Below are 9,671 nucleotides of genomic sequence, written 5' to 3'. Positions count from 1 at the left end.
TACTTTTGTTTTTCTTAGAGAGCAAATAAACTGACCATGTCACCTTGGCAATTATTAACCTGCCTCGTTTTTCATAACTAGGAAAAATTTGGCTTATCTCCATATTTTAGTTGAGATGACATATTAATTCATATATTTATGGGTAAAATGTTATTATCCTTAATACAAAGCAAAGTTTCAGCTGGACTTTGGTTTTACTTAATCTTCAACGGAACATTATTGATGTTAAAGTACAAAAATTCTCTGAACATAATAGTAAGTTTTAAAATATATATATATCTTTATAAAGATATATTATTGGATCTTTCACAAAAAGTCAAACAAATGGGGAAAAAGAAAAATATCAGAGTATTGGAATTTGTCCTTGAATCTCCTCTTTTAGTTTTCTTTCAGTTAAACCAGTGTCCACATGTTTGTTTCTGGATTGAAGCCAGAATCAACATTGCCCCTATTTCTAATCAAATAATGGAGAAATAATTACAAATTCTGAATGCAGTCAGAGGATCCTGGGAAGCAGAGTGTCTGGACGGAGGCTGAGCTGGGTCTCTGTACTCATTTCTGACTTTAGGCAAGTTATTTAATGTCTCTGCATTTTTGACATGCTTGTAATAATGCTAATTTATTTCACAGGTATGATAGTAACCAAAACTCAAGTAACAACCACTAGCTTTTGCAAGAAGTCAGGTTGACTAGCAAGAAGTCTACTTCTACAACTTGGAGAAGAGATTTAGAATTATGTATCTCTCCTATTTCCTTTACATTTTGAATGAATTGGATGGGAGTTTGATGTAAATGATAGGTTTGCAGTTTCAGTATAAAAAATTAAAAATAAAATGGACCATATAACAATTTTCACTTCAGAAGTAAAAACTTCGGAAACATTTTTCTTTATTGCATTTCTTGGGGGATCAAATATATTTAGCTTCGTAAGGCTTTCAGTGAGTATGGATTCTTAAGAAAAATGCAAAAGCACAGTTATATTCCATTTTCAGAAAGAGGAAAAAATTTGGAAGGAAATAGCTTAAAAGGAGTCTCTAAGCTTGTGTTTATGGGTAAATTTTTAACTCACTGACTTAGGTTATAGTCCATTTGGGAATGCTAACTTATTAAACATACTTCCTTCAATAACTTTTTCCTTCCTTATTGTTTCTCTTATGTGTCCTTTTATAATGGCTCGTTTAAAACATACCAATTTTGAAATGTTTACATTCTACTAATGTACTTCAGTTTTGTAATTGTTTTTAAAAATTACATATTATCTGTAGAACTTTTCGTTTACAAATTTAATGTCCTCATCTTTAAATTTAATGCAGTGTAATTAATTAAATGTCTTCATCTTTAAATTTAATGCAGTGTAATTAAATATTTTTTAAAATGTAGTGGGGAAGGAATTAGAATTTATAGCATTAAAATAATTTATGTCAAATAATATAGTCCACTAAAGAACAGCCATTTGAGAACAATTTTAATTTTATAATAATTAAAAGTTTCAAAACTGCCTAATGCAAAAATATTATAAAAGAAATACAACTAATTGTGCAATAAATGAACAGAGTAATTTGATACAACTTTATCATAAGCCAGATGTGCAGAATAAATAGTGGTTTACTATCATGAATGATGAAGACCAGAGTTTTGAAGCAAGTTTCTTAATACCTAGCATTTCTTCAATATTACAGAGAATGTTGGCTAGAATTACAAATGAGGAAAATGGGAAATTTTAGAGAACTTAAGATACTCTCAGGAATTATTCTAAAGCTAATCAAACTAATATAATGACTTTCTAAATATATATAATTACATTTTGAAATGCTTTATTGTTTATCTGCTGCCAGACTAGGGGGTGCCTTTTGATTTGATTATTGGATTATCTTAATGGCAATGAGATGAACATTTCTGGATATCAAGAAACAGAGGCCTGTCAAAAAAATTTCATTAGCCCTTTATTTTGTACTAAATCTAATGCTAAGCAATATTTACATACTTTATATAATTATATATAATATAATCCATAATATATACATAATTATTGTAATAATTTTATGTACATACATACACATTTATATATACAGTGTGCATAGGTAAAATTATATGACATATACGTGCATCACCCAGAGCATTTTCTCTTATTTATTTATTTGTTTGTTTATTTTTTGAGACGGAGTCTTGCTTTGTTGCCCAAGCTGGAGTGCAGTGGCATGATCTTGGCTCACTGCAAGCTTCGCCTCCTGGGTTCACGCCATTCTCCTGCCTCAGCCTCCTGAGTAGCTGGGACTACAGGTGACTGCCACCGTGCCCAGCTAATTTTTTTTGTATTTTTAGTAGAGTCAGGGTTTCACCATGTTCACCAGGATGGTTTGGATCTCCTGACCTCGTGATCCGCCCGCCTCGGCCTCCCAAAGTGCTGGGATTACAGGCGTGAGCTACCGTGCCTGGCTACCCAGAGCATTTTCAAAACATACTTTCATTTATGCAACAGCCAGAATCAAACACTGGAATAAAATAATTTTTTTTAAGCTCTAAGTGTTTTTTGTTGTTGTCATTTGTTTGTTTTTTGAGACAGAGTCTCACTCTGTCACCTAGGCTGGAGTGCAGTGATGTGATCTTGGCTCACTGCAACCTCTGCCTCCCAGGTTCAAGCGATTCTCATGCCTCAGCCAACAGAATAGCTGGGATTAAAGGTGTGTGCCACCACACTCGGCTAATTTCTTTATATTTTTAGTAGAGACTGGGTTTCACTATGTTGGCCATGCTGGTCTCGAACTCCTGAACCAAGTGATCTGCCCGCCTCGGCCTCCCGAAGTGCTGGGATTACAGACATGAGCCATCACACCTGGCTAAGCTCTAACTTTTTAAGCTAATTTATTCACTTCTGAAATAAAGTACTTGATCCCACAAATGCATAAGAAAACTCGAACCAAATAAAAAAATTTTTCAACAAATAGCATTAAAGCAAAGTCTAAAAGATACAGACATTTCATGACTTTTCATTTTTGACTGCTGAATATGAACTGGGAGTGGATTAAAATAATGAAGATTTATTTCCTATCACATAATAAAAAAGAGGACATCATTTTTACTACCGATCCTTAGCAGTTTCATTTATCAAGGAAATACCCTAATCAGTAATCCATTAAATACATTGGCTGTTTTCAGTCAGAAGAACAATTTGAGTTGGAGTCACAAATAAATAGTGTTTATGTCATATCGTTACACTGATTTCCCAGACTAGTGTAAATATAGTTAGTGAAAGTCTCTGTTATTTCTTTAGGCAAACAATCTTCCCTCTTTGAGCCTCGTTTCCTCTAGTGTTGATGATATTTGACTGAATGATGTCACTTCCTTTAATTACGCTTTGTCTGCATGTTCTAGCCTTGGGGAATGAGGCTATTTCTAAAATCTCTTTATATGTTTTTAAAAAATATTTTGTTTCCCATCTTTATTTTTTTTTTGCTTCCTTATAATAAAATGTTTTTGTTTCTTATTTTCTGTAACATGAAAAATACTTTCTGATTTTATGTCTGTGACTATGCAGTTGATTGATTATGTTTAAGAAATCTCCATTTGCGTAAGGGCATCTATTATTTTCCTTTTTGTTACTTGAGTTTTGTGATAAATTTTAAAATTACATAGTTAAAAACACTATGGTACAAATTTAAAAAGCAACATAGCTATTATAATTTTGCTCAAAAAATATATTTATTGCCAACTGAAAACATGAGTCAAACTAAAACCTTATTATGAGATAGCTATGGTAATGACCTTGGCCCACTGAGACAGCCAACTTTAAATATCTTAAGTATTATATTTTCAGTTATATATTTTCTTTTGGGATTTTATAAATCCAAATATCTTTCTTCAAACCAAAATAAGCTATCACATATCAACATGACATATTTGCAAATCACAAAAAACTTTATGAAAAGCGTAGTTCATTAAGAGTTCTTAGTTATTTTTGTTATTGTTGGAAGGGTGAAGATGGAGGGAATCTGATAAAGACATCTTATAAATTCAACAGACACAAAATAATTTGATCTCCAATAAGCAACTGTGAAATTATAATAACAGATCCTGGGAAGTTCTACAATCCTGATTTAGGTTTACAAGTTTTCTTCTCATCTATTCAATAGATATTTTGTTGAGTACCTGTGCTAGGTTCAGTTGTGCCCCCCAAACATATGTTCATTCCTAACTTTATTACCTGTGAATGTGATCTCACTTGCAAATAGGGTCTTTGTAGATGTAACTGAGTTAAGATGAGGTCACACTGGATTAGGGCAGATCCTAATCCAATGACTGATGTCCTTATATGAAGAGGGAAATTTAGACGCAGAGACACACAAAGGAAAGACAGTCACGTGAAGATGGTATCGGAGAATGGAATGATACTGCCACAAGTCAAAGGATGTCAAGAATTGCTGGCAACTACCAAATGCTAGAAGAGGCCAGAAAGGATTTTCTCCTATAGACTTTGAAGGAAGCGTAGCCCTGCTCTTCTTGATTTTGGACTTGTATCCTCCAGAACTGTGAGATAATAACCTCCTCCTGCTTTAGGCCACTCAGTTTATGGTAGTTTGTTATGGCAGCCTCAAGAAACTAGTACAGTACCTAACTATCCACCCAGCATTAGGGCAGTGTATATAATAGATGTAGCCCCTCGCCACTTGGCACTTACATTGTAGATGGTGGTTGGAGTGGGTAGACAATAAACACATATAATATTTCAGGATATTTGGCGATAAGTGCTAAGGAAAAACTTAACCCATTGTAATAAAGATATGGAGTGTATGGGTGATGTTGTTTGCCTGTGTCTCCACCAAAATCTCATCTTGAATTGTAGTTCTCATAATCCCACATGTTGTGGGATGGACCCGGTGGAAGGTAACTGAATCATGGGGGCAGCTACCCCCATGCTGCTGTTTTCGTGATAGTGAGTTCTCCTGAGATCTGATGGTCTTATAAGGGGCTTTTCCCCCTTTTGCTCGGCACTTCTCCTTCCTGCCATCATGTGAAGAAGGACATGTTTCTTCCCCTTCCACCATGATTCTAACTTTCCTGGGGCCTCCCCAGTCATGGCAAACTGAGTCAATTAAACCTCTTTCCTTTATAAATTACCCAGTCTCAGGTAATTCTTTACTGGGTAAATTGATAACATGAGAATGGACTAAGACAGTGGGAGACAGTTGTTATTTTATACTTGGTAGTCAGGGAAGGTATCTCTGGGAAGGGAATACCTGAGCAAAGACCTGAAGGATGTCATGGAGCAAACCACAGAGATTTTCAGAAGTGCATTCCAGGTAGAGAGAACAGTAAGCGCAATTGCCCTGAGAAGTCTGTGTATTTCAGGGTGTTTCAAAAATGCCAAAGAGGCGTATGTGGCCAAAGCAGGCAAAAATGATGGGAAAGGAGGTGTGTTGGGGAGATGAATGCTCACACATTATGTAAACCCTTGCTGTTGGATGACCAAATATCCCGGTTTGCCCAGGAAAGGCTCAGTATAGAATACTGTCTCATTGTAATTCTAAAAAAATGTTCTGGGAGGCCAAGGCAGGCGGATCACAAGGTCAGGAGATCGAGACCACTGTGGCCAACACGGTGAAACCCCGCCTCTTCTAAAAATACAACAAAAATTAGCCGGGCGTGGTGGCTGGACCTGTAGTCCTAGCTACTCAGGAGGCTGAGGCAGGAGAATGGTGTGAACGCAGGAGGCAGAGCTTGCAATAAGCCGAGATCATGCCACTGTACTCCAGCCTAGGCTATCGAGCGAGACTCTATCTTAAAAAAAAAAAAAAAAAAAAAAGTTCTGGTTTGCAAAAATCGAATCTTCCAATGGTAGCTTGGGCCAGATAGTAGCAATAGAGGTGGTAAAAAGTGATTTGATGTTGTATAAATTTTGAACATAGAGTCTTTTCTTAGGAAAGTTACTTTACTTCACTATTTTAGCTTCGTTTAGTAAAAAGTAGACATAATTTCTCTTCTACAGGCATCATGAAGATTAGCTGATGGCAAAACCATGAGATTCCATGTGTTGATGATGTGTTAGAAATTTTGTAAATATAGTTTAAATGGCACACATTAATGTATTAACATGGCAGGCAGCACTGATATAAAAACAGGTTGTTGCCAGTTTGTTCTCTCTCTCATCAAGTAAGCCACAAACAGTGTATTTTGAACCTATTTTGTTTTGGCATTCATCGTAGTATAAATAGTTATAATGATTTCAGGTGTGTTTTTCCTAGCTCACCAATATGCATTAATTTGAAACAATGAACTTGCCATTTTTCTAAGTCAGAAATGTTCAAACATCTGCCATTTCTTATAGTTCAACCTAATACAGTAAGAAAGGATTAACCAGGCAATAAGGAAAGAGGTTCAGGAGATCTGGGAGATATTCCCAGAGGATACGCCCAGAGGTTGAATGGTCCTGGGGAAATCGTAAGCATCCCTGTGCTTATTTTCTTATTTTCACTATGAGGCTAATGAAATAAAATAAAATGGCCAGTTAATATTTGGCAGTGTTTTGGGATGTTGTTGTTGTTGTTGCTGTTGTTTGAGATGGCGTCTCGCTCTGTCACCCAGGCTGGAATGCAGTGACACAATCTCAGCTCACTGCAACCTCTGCCTCCCAGGTTCAAGTGATTCTCATGCTTCAACCTCCCGAGTAGCTGGTATTACAGGCATGCACCACTACACTGGGCTAATTTTTGTATTTTTAGGAGCGATAGAGTTTTGTCGTGTTGGCCAGGCTGGTCTTGAACTCCTGACCTCTGGGGATCCTCCCACTTCGTTCCCCCGAAGTTCTGAGATTACAGGCATGAGCCACCACACCCAGCCAAAGTTTGGCAGAATGTTTAGTGACGTCCAAACACAAACACAATATGGTTTCAGATGAATATTTCTTATTTTTCCAATCCACATGTTAGACTTAGGGAAATAGCCCTTGGCCCCTTGATGGATCCTTCAGTGTAAGTACTACTGCAGCCGTGCAGAGCTACAATCTACTTGAAGGGCTAGTAAGTAAGACTGCAGTCTTGCAGAGCTACATTCTACTTGAATGGCTAGCTCATCTTTATATAATGCCCCAGACCATGCAGGCTGCTTGGCATCTTTGTGGAAATAGAGTAATTGTCCCAACAAGCCCGTTTAGCAATTACTCTGTGTCATTATTAAAATATTATTCTCTTATTGTGAACAAAAGATACTAAAGCATGCTGTAGGTCAGTCATTTTCTGGTGACAGGGATTAGAGGACTAGAATCCATTCAATTTTTAAAACTTTAGCTAAGAATAGGTAGAAAATATATGCTTGAAATAATCTCATTCTAGTTTGTTTATTTATTTATTTATTTATTTATTTATTTATTTATTTATTTATTTTTGAGACGGGGTCTTGCTCTGTCGCCCAGGCTGCGGTGCTGTGGCCGGATTTCAGCTCACTGCAAGCTCCGCCTCCCGGGTTTACACCATTCCCCTGCCTCAGCCTCACAAGTAGCCGGGACTACAGGCGCCCGCCACCTCGCCCGGCTAATTTTTTGTAATTTTTAGTAGAGACGGGGTTTCACCGTGTTAGCCAGGATGGTCTCGATCTCCTGACCTCGTGATCCGCCCGTCTCGGCCTCCCAAAGTGCTGGGATTACAGGCTTGAGCCACCGCGCCCAGCCAATTGTTATTTTTTTCTAAGCCTTCTTTACAAATATATTTTCCTACTGCAAATCAGTTTAAATGGATGGTTTTTACTTCTTAGTAAAATTATTGACTGTTGATTTATAACTGATACAATCCTTTGTTGTATTCAATGCTGACATTGAAAAAATTCATCCCCAATGAATAAGGAGCGTTCCCAAGAACTCTCAGACAAAAAAAGAAAAACAAAAGAAAACATGAAACTACCCCCAGGATCAGAATGAAAATGTGTTTGCTCCTAACATCAAATGTCTTTGGTTTAGAATATTTATTTCAACTTGAAATTTTCTTAATTTGTAGGCATAATCTTGACATCAGCGAACACGAGATTTAGGACACTATTGCATTACAAATAATGAGTCTTTAGTGCAGTCAATGTCTTTATCTTAAAGAAAATGATTTTATCTTTCATGACAATAATAAAGGTGACCTAGAAAAGTGTTCCTTAAATAATTCTAAGCTTATTATATTAATTAGCAAATATTAATTGATAGTAAACCTAATCATCTTTTCTTCTAATTTGTTCACTACTTCTGTTCCTTTGCAATCCTATTCTCACCCCATTTTATCTTTTATAAAAATACACAGAGGGTGTCTCTTTTTCACATTGGTGAACGTTTTAAATGTCACAAAGTTAGTTTTCTCTATTTTTAATATAAGCAAATATTTTAATGTATCACGTATATTTAATAAGTTACATATAAAAATATCTACTATTTCTATCACTGGGCCTAAGGTAGGTACATACTCAATGTATGATTGAATTTTAAAGAAAAAATATTTACTAAAATAAAATAAAGAGTGAAATGCCAGAGTTCTTTTAAATTGTTGCTACAAATTATATCATATGGTTAAAAGGATAACTTTACTAGAAAAATGGGTCTAGAGATACTTTTTTTTTTTTTTTTGAGACGGAATCTTTCACTGTCACCTAGGCTGGAGTGCAGTGGCGGGATCTCGGCTCACTGCAACCTCTACCTCTTGGGTTCAAGCAAGTCTCCTGCCTCAGCCTCCCAAGTAGCTGGGATTACACACCTAGCTTTTTTTTTGTATTTTTAGTAGAAACGGGATTTCACCATGTTGGCCAGGCTGGTGTCAAACTCCTGACCTCGTGATCCACCCACCTTGGCCTGTTGAAGTGCTGGGATTATAGGCGTGAGCCACCACACCCAGCCCATCTTAGTTATTTTGTTCACAATGTTGGGTGAGAGGGTTAAGTCATGACTAATTGCTATCATATGAATTTCTGACCAGTGTTGTAATACAGAAATGTGGTGTTTCTCTTCAGACCATTGGATGTGGACAGAGAATGAAATGTAAAATATGCCTCTCTTCAGAAAGAAAACTTACATTGAAAGAAACAAGCAAAATAGTGTGCCTATACCTTTTATACCTCTCCCAGGTGCATGAAGGAGGCTTGCCAACTGGTGGGCTTCTTTGGAGAGTGATCAGTGAAGGAAACGTCTCCTTTGATGGCAATTCCCCAATATCAGTCTCTGAAGATCTTTTCTGTGAAGCTCTGCAGTTCCTCCAGTGAGGAATCCCATGTTCTCTGGCCTGGAAAGTGGTAGGAAGAGTGTAGAGCCGGTTGCCTGACTGCAAGAGAAGTAGCCTGGGAAAGCCTCACCCTTTTTCAACAGTGCCTCTCCCCTCCCCTTCAGTGCTTCTACTGTCATGCCACCTGGAGCACCTCTGGGCAGTCTTAATAGAAAGTAAATCTTCCATATTCTGAAAGAGTACGAGAAGCAGCATTCACCTGGCTGCTCAGGGCTTAGGTGAGGATCTGACTGTCAGCCCATTTGCCTCTACCTTCACTTCCAAGCTAGCAGTGCCTCCAACCCAGAATCCCCTGGAGTGCTACAAAGTGACTTCTCTCACTTCTCATGGTGCTCCTGTCTGCTGCTGCTTTGCCAATTCCCCTACTTCTCTTCTTTTCTCTCCTCTCCCCTCCTCTCCCCTCCCCTCCCCTCCCCTCCCCTCCCCTCCCTT

General features: G+C 37.4%; 1 protein-coding gene across 2 annotated transcripts in view; it reads left to right on the top strand.

Moving 5' to 3' along the window:
• The first annotated feature begins 475 nt into the window (after window positions 1-475).
• Window positions 476-9,671, top strand: part of FGL1 (fibrinogen like 1) — a 30,390-nt gene continuing 21,194 nt past the window's right edge. The window contains exons 1-2 of one of the 2 annotated variants that reach the window (XM_023216848.1): window positions 476-568; window positions 3,972-4,098. The gene's annotated coding sequence lies outside the window, so the exon portion shown is untranslated. The remainder of the gene's footprint in view (window positions 569-3,971; window positions 4,099-9,671) is intronic. The other variant, XM_023216847.2, reaches the window with a different exon arrangement.

This window comes from Piliocolobus tephrosceles, chromosome 7 (genome assembly GCF_002776525.5).
Source record: "Piliocolobus tephrosceles isolate RC106 chromosome 7, ASM277652v3, whole genome shotgun sequence".
Lineage (NCBI taxonomy): Eukaryota > Metazoa > Chordata > Mammalia > Primates > Cercopithecidae > Piliocolobus > Piliocolobus tephrosceles.
Note: the sequence above shows the minus strand (reverse complement) of the source record. Positions and strands in the feature narration are given on the sequence as shown.